We start from the raw sequence: 12,486 nt of genomic DNA, 5'->3' as shown, positions 1-12,486 counted from the left end.
TTCTGTTAGGTATTTTTGTCAGAGATTTGAAAAATAACTGATGTTATAACTTCTATCACAGGAGTTGAGTTGTTGTTTTAGCTTACCTGATTATGTGACTCAGAAGGCTTTGGAACTTGTCTGTGGGATGAATGTGGGATATTTTGGTGATGCAAAGACAATAGGAGTTTCAGAATTCTATATTTAGAACTTAATGGGTTATTCTGATGTGAGCTCAGAAACCCATAATACTTAGTGGAATACGGATCAAAAAGAATGTGGTCATAATATTTCAGACTGGAAGGAGAATTCCAACATCAATTTGAGTAGAGTATAATCCTGATGAATTCTGTAAAACAACTTGTCTACATTTTGCTTTTGTCTTGGGGCTGTGTGGGGCTTATCTTTTAATTATGGAAAATGAATTAATGTGCTGGAGGAAATTTCAAAGCAATAACATCATTCAGATATTGCACAATTATTGCTGCCTGCATTTGGTAATATTTACTATGAGAATCAGAAGATTTGAAACAAAACAGGAAGACTTGAATATTTTCATTTTGTGCAGAAAAATCTCTGTAAAGTTTAGGCTAAAGAACATATTGGTTTTGAAGATATTAGCACAATTAAAAATGAGTCAACTACTTCATACAGTCAATTAGAAAGATAAATGTAGAACATCTTAGGAATTAACCACACCACACATATCACAGGCTGAAGATTATGAAAGAGTAAACTCATTTGAATGACTTTTCCATGAGAACAGTGCATCTCCTGAGCTACCTGCTTATATGGGGCTACCTAGGAAAATTATTCACCCAGGATTTATTTCAAAATGCTCAGCTGCCAAGGCCCTCATAATCCAAAGGAGTTATATTCCAGTGGGCCCTCACTATTAATCAATGGTCTGCTGTCCTTGTCTTTACCCTATGTAATGCTAGTTTTGCAAACAGGAGGAATGCAAGAGCAGTGAGGTCATGGAGGCTTCCACCCACATTTCAAAGGAAATTATGGAAGTCTAAGTGATATATGACATTTGAAATACATGAAGGCACTCTCTGAGGAGAAATTCATGAAGCTGTAAAGGTGGAGTCCAAACTAAAATGGAGATCTCAGACTATTGGGGGTTCCAAGAACATGGAATGTTTTCATGGAAAGCTATAGGTGTGTATCCAGCCCAAGAGAGTGGTAATGTGTGTTGCATCCAGTATGGACATTTGGTTCAAATTGCCCAATCCTATTGGAGTTGACATCGTGCAACCATGTGCCTCAGAATCCAATCATTAAGCCACAGAATTTAATGGTTTCTCTATCAGTCTATCTTTGGTTTTGTTTCTTTTTCTTTGGTGTTCTAGGCTTCCTTTTAGAATAAGAAAGATGTCTCTGTGGCCGTGTATCTTGGAAATATGTAATGTGCTTGATTTCACATGGGGGTCATAGCTAAGTCCTTGCTTTGAGTATCACAGGCGTCTTTGAAAAGAACTTTTTAATGATTTTGGAAATCTTAAGATAATGAGGTCTCTTGTGATATGAACATGAACCTTTTGGACCTTGGGGGTAGAATACTATGGTTTGGAAATTAAATGTTCCTACAAAAGACTCATGTATGGAATAGTTGCTCCTGAGTTGACAATATTTTGGTAGTTGCTAGATATTTTGGAAGGTAAACCTTTCCTGACCTAAGTTTGTCACTGGGGGCATGTACTTGAGGTATGCTTCTTGTTGCATGTCTCTCTCTCTCTCTCTGTCTCTCTCTCTCTCTCTTTTCCTATCTCTGTCTCTGTCTTTTTGTCTTTCTCTCTGTCTTTCTCCTTCCTGAACACCATGAAGGGAATAACCAGTTTCACATATTCCAGTTTCTATAATATTTTTCCTCCTTACATGCCCAGAGTGAACCAAGCCATGGACTGTGGAAAACCTCTCAAACTGTAACAGTCCTCCTTTAAAATAATTTATGTCAGGTATGTTGTCACTGCAATGCAAAGCCTGAAAAACACATCAGTTATAATGAACTTTACATTAATGTAAAAGGATAACCCCTTTAAACATTGACTTTGGAATTAACAATGAAAGACAGTACTGTAAAATAAGTATAGTGTGTGGTGGTTCGTGTAGGAAGGGGGAGGGTGAATGGAGGAGATGAAGGGGAGGTAATATGGTTGATTGTTTTCATATCCATATATGAAATAGAGTGATGAAACATCTTGCAGTTGCTTTAAGTGGAGAAGGGAGGACATTGGAGGGGATGTGAATTGTGAAGATTGACCTAACCAATGTACAACATAAGCCTATTCAGAATTGTCACAATGAATTATCCCTGTAAAACAAATATATCCTAACCAAATGGGAAAAATAAAATACTTTACATTAAACACTATAAAGAGTCACGAGGACATTGCATAATGAAAAGATATGAGTTCAATAAAAATGCAAAAATGATTTTATATATTTATCAAAAATTAATGGAAGTCCTGGATATCTGAAACACCAGGAATGAGAGATAAAGTTGAATACAATGATGGTAAGTTTTTCAACACACCACTCTTACTTTTCTTTTTTCCTTTTTGTTTTTGACATAGTGTAGAGTTTGAAATCATGGCCAGGTACATGTTAGGCAGGTGCTCAAGCATTTTAACTATGCCCCAGCATAGTTTAACACATGTATGGAATGGTTGTTCCCCAGTTGAGAAAACAGAGGATGTCGTGATGAACATATAATCCAGAAAAATGTCAATGAGGAAATATTGGTTTTAAACTACACTTTGGGCCAAACACACTGGACAGAGTAATAGAGAAAGTTCTCTTCAAGGGCTACAAAATACATGATTTCTCAGTAGCATATGCAAAATTCTGTAGAATATACTGTAGTTTAGGCAAAAAAATTAGTCTTAACAAATTTAAAAAAATTGAAAAATTAAATAATTTTTTCTGAACACCATGACATGACACTAGAAAATATCAGTAGTAAAGTCTGAAAATTCTCAAATGGTTGAATTTAATAAAAAAGGTACAGAACAATGAATAAAACAATGAAGAAATTTAAGAGCATAATAGGAAATTTATTAAGAATAAAATGAAAATAGTACATGTGTAAAACGAGGGGATCCAGCAAAATAATGTCCCAGAGGGTTTTTATAGCAATAAATAACTGCATCAGGAAAGAAATGAAATAAACAATCTAATAATAAACTTTTAAAAATCTGAAGAAATAAAATGGGTGGATATGAAACAATAACTAACAGAATGAAGTAGACAATAAATATCAGAGCAGAAATACATGAGATAGACTCTAGAAATACATAATATCAATGAAATACAGGAAGAGTTTTTAAACAGATGAGTAAAACTGATAACCAATTAATGAGATCAATAAATAACTGAGGATAATCACTTAAAACCCGAACTGAAGAAGGATAAATCATATCTGATGTTTAATATATGCAAAGGTTTTGTACAAAATACTATGAACATTTATTACCAGAATTCAGAAAACCTAGAACAAATGAAAAATTCCTTGAAACCTGTAAGAATGCCTTATGATGAAAATATTCAATAATTCCCTGATCCAAATGTATGCTATATAGCTAAAATTATTCAAGTGACTACTGGCATTAAATAAATAAATCAATAGAAATGAGTGCCCAAAATAAAGTTCATGCAGACATAGCTGACTGAATTTTGACAAACTTGCTATTCATGTGTAATTCAAAATTGCACTTTCTTTAAAAACCTATAATGTAAAAGGGGATATCCACATATAAATAAAGAAAATTAGACAACAGTTGAATAGCTTAGAAGAAATATCAATGCAAAAATAGACTAATGTTTTATAAGGACTAGCTGAATGTTTCAAACATAGAGGGAAAATTCTATACCATTAATCTGGGAAATGAGTTTTGGATATGAATTCTACATGATTGGCCACAAAAAGTAGATATGATTACATCAAACTATAATGTTATGCAAAATAGAGAAGAAAATAACCAGCACACTGACTAGAATACCTACACAATTGCAGGTATAGTTTCTAAAGTATAAATCAGATATGGAATTCATATCTAAAATATATAAAACAAAAAATTAATGGTAAGAAAACATGATCAACTAAAAATTGGACAAAACCCTAAAATGATACTTCTTAAAAGCAGAAGACATACAAATGGCCAAGAGGAATATGAAAGTTTTCTTACTATCATTAGGAATTAGAGAAATGGAAACCAAAACCACTATGAGATATCAAATGGCATATGTTAGAACATCCATTATCAACAAACAAAAGATATTTTTTCACAAGGAAACACTTTCACATTGTTGGGGAATATAAGTTGGTACAACTTGCTTAGAAATAGCTAAAACTTCCCTGAAAAATTGAAGAATTACCATATGAATCCGTAATCATAATATGTACTCAATATCCAAATGAACATTATATTCAAAAGACATTTACTCTCACTTATTTTTAGCACTATTCGCAACATCCAAGGTATGGAATCCATCAAAGCCTTTATCAGCTGATGAGTGGATAAATAAAATGTGAGAAAACCTGAAGTACACTATGGGCAAAAAGAGAAGGAAATATGGTTTAAAGTCTGATTGGCTTTGGCAAAGATTATGTTAATTAAAATAAAATAGGTGCATATAAATAACTATCACATGATCTCACTCATGAGAGTTTATGAAAAATCTGACTACATAGAAATGCAAAACCTAACAATCATTAAAAGAGAAATTACAGGTGGATGAAGATGTTGGGTTAATGTTGGACAAAGAATACATAATTCAGTTCAGACAGGAGGAATAAATTTATAATATCTATTACAGTTAGTGAATGTTATATGCCTGAAAAATATTGAAGTGGTGTGAATAAAAATCACCAAAAATGGTAGCTAATGATGTGATTTATAAAATATTTTAATATTTAAATATTGCATAATGTAAAAACATCTAGATAGCATTTTTCACAACTCATAGGTAAAACTTTATATGTTGATTTAAGTGAATAGAGGCACAAATATATAAACTTGAAAAAATACGAATGCTGAAGAAAATTGAAAGAATAGGGGCCATATTCTTCCCTAAATACATGACCCAACATTACTTCTAAAATCTCCAAAGATGGTTAATCAGGGCCATAGCATAGTAATGGTTCTTGTGATTCCTGCAGATGTTAACATTTCTTAGGGAACACATAAATTTTAAGCCAACTAAAAACAGTTTGCCCTTAGAGGAAATAAATATGTCTTTTCCTGCCACTGACTACATACACATAAAGCTAATAGAAAATTTTCCACTCTGCTTCCTTCCTTTCTTCCCAAGGGTGATGAATTATTTTGAAAAACCAAAATCATGTATTTAATTATGTTCTCTGAGAATTCAAACTTAGCAACACTGGAGGCTTTTGTACTGTTCCTAGTTTCTTTTCATCGTACTTTAGTGAACTCAACCTTTGTGGAAACACAAGTGGACTTCCTGAGGGCAGATCCTGGAGAAGAGAAAACTTCAATGACTACCATAGATAAAATCAGTTTTTTCCTGTGAATTCTGAAGAAGGAAGAAGACAAAAGAGACAGAAGCTGCATACTGGACTTAAGTAAAAATAATGTGAATAGGAATTTTTACATTTTTTTGTTTATAAAGCTGAACTCTCTGTATTTTGAAACACTTTGTTTTCAATGAGATCAGATTTTTTAGGTATTCCTGTTTTCTTCTCTCACTCTTTGCATCCTCATACTTTCTAATAAGAATTACTAACTAGAGATTCTCCAATTCCTGTCTACTATTTTCAATAAATTGTGGACTCCTCTTGGTGATCCTGTATCCCAGTATTTCCCTTTTTTGGTGGCACTGAGGTTTGAACTTAGGGCCTCGTATTTGCGAGGCATGGGCTCTTACCACTTGAGACATTCTGCCAGCCCATGACTGCTGATGAGTTTTATCAAGATTGTGTCTCACAAACTATTTGGCTGGTGCTGGTTTCAAACTGTGATCCTCCTGATGTCTGCCTCCTGAGTAGCTAGGGTTACAGATGTGCGCCCCTGGCAACTGCTTAACCAATTATTTCTTTCTTGCATGATTACTAATATATGAGGCAGTATCTATTGTGTTCCAAATTGGATTGGATACTTTATATTTATATCCCTTAATGATTTTCTGACATATTTGGCTCACTCTAATCTCTAAGTAGTCCTGTTTTGTTGTAGTTACAATTTATCCTTAAGGTTCACATATAACTATAACTAGTTCATTTATTTTTGATGTATCGTACACAGTCTGAATTAATTTTCTCATATTACCAAGTCTTTTAATTTATTGTTCATTTATTTAAATATTCATTCATTCATTTATTGCTGCAGTGTTGGCACTGAATCCAGCCCTTTCACACAGTAAGTAAACACTCTACAGTAGATCTACATTCTCAGCCTAACCATTTTAAACATTCAGGAAAATATTAAATATTTCAAGCTGCAGTTTGTTAACTTAAGATAAAACAATTATGATTTAATGTAACATCTCCTATTGGATGTAATTTGGAAACAAATACACATTCATTTGTTAGTCATTTGTCTTTAATTTTTCATTGAGTGGGTTCTCATCCTTGGCTTCTACCCAGAGTGATATCTGTTAAATTTTTCTCAGATGCATTTTATAACTCATATTTATAGCTATGATTTTGCTTCAGCAACCCAGTTTTTGGTGAGTTATTTTAACAAGCATATTTGTTTTAAACTAGTTTCTATTTACATAATGGTATTAGTTGTTGATGCCATATAATGATTTTAAGATGAACACGACTCTATTTTGTTTATCTTTTTCAAATCTGTCCTTCATTGAGGCATATGATAATTTAGTGAGTTTCCTCTGTTTTGTTAGGACTCAGAATCTATAATATAACCAATATTTGTGTTTGGTCAGCATGTACAATCTGACAGGTACAACATATAATTCTATGGTAAAGCAAATGACAAGACAAAACTGTCAAAACATCTGATCCACAAATTAACATGAATTCATTAACGTGAGACCAACAGCATGCAAGACCATATGTAGTTCTAATATGGGAGTTATATACTCTCTCCCTCCTGACCCTCATTCTCAGCTTTAGATCATACTAGTCTCTCAAATCTTCTCCTTTTCAAATCTCTCTATGAAGAATCACACATTCTGTTCTCTGAATGTAGAATATTTTGTAATTTCTTATTTATGTTTAATAATTATATTCCACTATTCCTTTTTCTACTTAGTCATTCCTGTTTCAATATAGATTCCCCCACAAAGGTCATCAGTGATTATTTTCTCTTTTGAATCAATGTTTATTCTTTATGCATTCATAATGCTGAAGTTTTCTGTTATTGAATGTGAAAATTCATTTTTCATTTTTAAATTAGCATTTTACAACTTCTAGATTAACAATTGTAGTATTTTAAATACTCTATTCAAAAGCATCAATTTTGTATTTAAAACTGTACTCATTTTAATACAATACATTGTTTTAATACAGCACATCCTTATTCAAGAACACGAAAACATGATCACACATAATCATGACTGCCTGTATGTATTTTAATGATGGTGCACATTTTTCTTCTTATCCATGTATTATGCATGTATTTTCCTCATCTTAATAAATTTTACCTAGCAGGAAACATTTAAAAGCAGCCTTAGATATGTTCATTAAAAGACTTGTTGAATAGCAACTAAATAGGTAACAGACCAATTGTAATTATATTGAAGAGTTTAAAATTCATTATGGCTAGCCAAGTTTGAGAGATAAGTTGCTTAAAAATAAACATACTGATTAAGTTTCCTGAGATATCAATAACAGAAGTTCATATGGCAAAATTCTCATTGTATGACATAAGAACCACAGTAGAAAACTTACAACATCTTATTTGATTTTGCTCTTCAATCCTGCCCATCATGGAGTGAATACATGTAAATATTATTTGTGGTGAAGAGACAAATAACTTTCTGAAGTTCACAACTATCATGTGCTTGTAGAAGAAAATTCAGTGCTCAATTTTTAGATCATAGTTTTTATACTTCACTGGAAGATTTATATATTGACAATATTGTAAAGGAGATTTTAAACATCACTAGTAATTCTAATGAGAATTATCATGTACTGAGATTTCCACTGAATAAAAAGTCATTGTAAACCGCTAAACTAAGATAAACTTATCACCACATCAACAGAACAACAACAAAAAATAACCATGAGAAATATGACATCACTATGAAGAGAAAATCACAGATTAATATTTTTTAAATTAAAAATCAGTGCTTAGAGTTATAACATGCAGAATAACTGACATTACTAAGAAAATAAAATGAAATGGCTCTAATTATTTTGGATGGTTCATATAAAACTTAGTTCATGTACCATAGATTTAAAAGGGAAAATTAAAAATAATTTGTCACTGATAAAAGAGAAAATTTTATGATACCATTAAAAAGTTTGATCAATATTGTAAATGTACTCCCAGTACAACAATAATAAAAAGTCTGATTGAATGTACATTTAAAAATAGAAAGGAGAATGGTATAGGTGGTGATTTCAAATACGATATATTTGATGTATTGTAACAACTTTTGTAAATACCACAATGTACCCTCACCCACAACAACACAAAAAGAAATAAATAAAATAGAACGGTGTAGAATCTAGTTAAATACATCGTAATCATTGGCAAAATGTAAAAGACGGTGGCAGATACTTATCCAAGGACAATATTATACAGTTATAACTAACTGAAGTTCCAGTTTAATTTTCACTCAATGTTGTTTTTCTTCCTTCCCAAGAGATATCCCAGCTTCATGGAAACCAGGAACTATACAGCATCATCACAATTCTTACTCCTGGGCCTCACATATGATCCTGAATTGCAGCCCATTCTCTTTGGGCTCTTCCTGTCCATGTATCTGGTCACCATGCTTGGAAATCTGCTCATCATACTGGCCACCATCTCAGATTCCCGTCTCCACAACTCCAAGTACTTTTTCCTCTGCAATCTGTCCTCCATTGACAACTGCTTCATCTCATCTACAGTTCCACAGATTCTCGTGTACATCTAGGCCCAGAACAAGGACATATCCTACACAGATTGCATTACATAGGTATATTTTTTAAATACATTTGCTGGAATGGATAATCTCATACTGGCAGTCATGGCCTATGATCGTTTTGTAGCCATCTGTCACCCCCTGAATTACACCATAATCATGAATCCTTGGTTCTGTGGTCTCCTTGTTCTTCTTTCTTGGATCGTTATACTGTTAGTTTCCCTCATTCATATTCTATTGATGAAAAAATTGACTTTCCCTGTAGATACCGAAATCCCCGATTTATTCTGCGAACTTGCACAGGTTCTCAAGGTGGCCAATTCTGATATTTTCATCAATAACATCTTTCTGTATGTGGTGGCTGCCCTGGTGGTTATTTTTCCTGTCACTGGTATCCTGGTTTCTTACTTTCAGATTGTCTGTACTTTAGTGAGAATGTCCTCAATCGCAAGCAAGAATAAAGCATTTTCCACCTGTGGTTCTCACCTTTGTGCTGTCTCTTTATTCTAGGGAACAGCATTTGGTGCTTACTTCAGTTGTGATGTAACCCACTCTTCCCAGAGAAGCACTATTGCCTCAGTGATGTACACTGTGGTCACCACCATGCTGAACCCCTTCATATACAGCCTGAGGAACAAGGATGTGAAGGGGGCCCTGGGAAGACTCCTCAGCAGAGCAGTCTCTTGTTTTTCATGTATCACTGAACTCAGAGCAAAGTCAGCTGTAAAAATGATGTGAATTTCAAAATTCTAGCATTTACTTTTCTGAAACACATGCTTAATCTCTTCTATATCCTACAGTTTTTCTATATATTTTGGATTTTATTCCTCCCTTGGCATGCTATCAGTCATTCCTTTAATATTTTCTTTTATTGATTGTCCATGAAGTTCCAATTTTGGTAGATGTTCTTACAAGCATTCCAGAGATTTTCAACATGACATATATAACTTATATCAATGATGACATAGTTTTCTCAAATTTATTGTAGAGCATCCTCTTGTTCTTAATAGAGCTATGAAGTCAGAAACTAATAAAGACTATTGACTGTAATGCTATTGTGAATTTCAAATATGCTAGCTCTTTTTCCTTCCTACTACACATTTAATTTTCTATTTATGGAGACGCTGGTTCCATTTACTTAACATTTATTTCTCCCTATAAATTCCTTTGGTGAACTGTTTTAAAATTTTCCTTAACTATACATGGTATATTACATTCTAGTGGAATAAGTTTTCTGATGTGACTTTGTGTGATCTTAAACATGATGTAAATTTTATGAATTGCTCAGGTGGCTTTCTCAGAATATATTACTGAATGTTAAAACTCATATTCTTAATTTAAATATATGCTTTCTCTGAAGAATTAAATGAAAATCTTCAGAATAAACTACTTTAAGTCAAGACTCTGCTAGTTTTATATACACGACTTTATCCTGGAATGATTTGGGAAATATTTACTCTTCTTCACATCATATTTGAAGAAAAAACTAAAATTATGATAGGCTATAACCAAGAACATGACACTGAGAGTACATGTCTACATCCTAATCATCTAGTTAATGGCATACTTGTGCCTTTGATTCCTAGTGAAATAATCTATATCCTAACCTGAGATGTTGCTTCATTCTCTGTGATTGTTTGTCTTTCATTCCCTCTTTACTTTCCTGTCTCTTTCTTTCCCTCTTTGCTTATTTTCCTTCTCATTCTTGCATGATTTATTGGTCAATATTAACCATATATTTTGTATCACTGAATGATACTTCACTTTTAATATACACCACAAGTTGTTTTACATTAATACATTGGAGGACATTGGTTGAATTTCCACTTTCTAAGCAATGCTGAATGTTATATGAATGATATCACTTGCATTTATTTTTTTGAGTAGGATGTGTTGCATTAACAAAATTTTGGTAAATCACAGTCTGTATATATGTCATTGATTACAAGCATTAAACTGACTAGTGGTATCACAACTATGATCATATAAATGCACTAAATGACATTTGAACAATTGCAAAATTCTCTAATGATGCATACCTCAGAACTTTTTCATGTTAAGCAATGAATGAGTATGTTTTTTAAATATTGTATGGCATGACTGAATAATAGCATAATTGTATATACACTTTTTTGTTTTTATTTTATTATTGTTAGTGTATATTATTTTCATAGATAATGGCTTTGATTGCAATATTTTCATGCATGCATGAAGTTACATCATGTAATGAAATTTCATCATTATCCCCATTACCAAATTTTATGCTCTTTTCTATTCAAATACTTTTCCATTTCTTAACTAGCATCTCTTCTAATTTCATGTTTAATTCCTCCTAAATTCCATGAATTAGAGAGAACATTATCATTTTGAGTCTACTTTATTATACTTGAAATGATGATCACTAGTTTTCTGTATTTGAATTCAATTGAAATTTCATTTCTCTTTAGTGCTAAACAACAGTTCAATATATATTTAGTTATGTATACAAATATACATATTCTTTATCCATTCATATGTGTCATTAAGAGTAATTCTATTACTTGGCTATTGTGAATTTTGCTGTAATAAAATGGGCCTGAAGTTATCTCTATTGTATGCTAACTTTCTTCATTCAAGAATATATACAGTTGTGGTATAGCGGGGTCATATACAAATTCTATCTTTATTTGCTTGTGAAATTCCATACTGCATTCCATAGTAGTTGTACTAATTTACATTCACATTCACAGTTTTTAAGTGTTCCTGATTCCCTATGTCCATCTTAGCATTAGTTGTCTTGGCTTTGGCGATAGCCATTCTGACAGGAGTGACACAAAACCTCAATGACATTTTGATTTGCCATTCAGTGACACTGAAGGATGTTGAATGTCTTTAATATATTTATTAGACCTTTGTTCCTTTTTATTTGAAAGCTATCTGCTCAATTCAACGGTTCATTTATTGATTAGTTTACTGCTAAGTGATGTTAATTTTTTAGGGTTTCTTTGTATGCTGGATATTAATCTAGTCAGATAACTTGATGGCACAGATCTGCCATCTATTTATTGTTTTTTATCATGTATCAATTATTTACTAGAACAAGTTTGAAAAAATTTCAATCATCACCTAGTTACTGTGTAGCTAAATATTAAAGTTTCTATTGACACTGAATCAATTAGTCTTTCGTATGGATCAGAAATAAGTAAGCAATAATAGTATCCAGTTGAAGTTGTGGGAGTGTGGCTTTTAATTATTTCTAAATGATATCATATCCTGAAATTTTATAATTATTGTAAGAAGTAAAGAATTAAATTATTTAGATACAAAGTATTTTTAACTGAGTTTAAACTATTAACTTTATTCTTATTAGGTAGCTGATAAGTGGCTTTGTATATAGTAATAACTGTAATGATGAAAATGGGAAAAGTGGGTATAACTGGATTTTCATATATGACATACATCTTTTCA

The 12,486-nt window shown here is 32.3% G+C and overlaps 1 pseudogene; it reads left to right on the top strand.

The window, feature by feature from the left end:
* The first annotated feature begins 6,892 nt into the window (after positions 1-6,892).
* LOC109680850 (olfactory receptor 7D11-like) lies at positions 6,893-9,777 on the top strand (annotated as a pseudogene).
* Positions 9,778-12,486: the final 2,709 nt, after the last annotated feature.

The sequence above is a fragment of the Castor canadensis genome, chromosome 14 (assembly GCF_047511655.1).
Source record: "Castor canadensis chromosome 14, mCasCan1.hap1v2, whole genome shotgun sequence".
Classification (NCBI taxonomy): domain Eukaryota; kingdom Metazoa; phylum Chordata; class Mammalia; order Rodentia; family Castoridae; genus Castor; species Castor canadensis.
The sequence above is the reverse complement of the archived record's forward strand: the minus strand, read 5'-3'. Positions and strand labels throughout refer to the sequence as shown.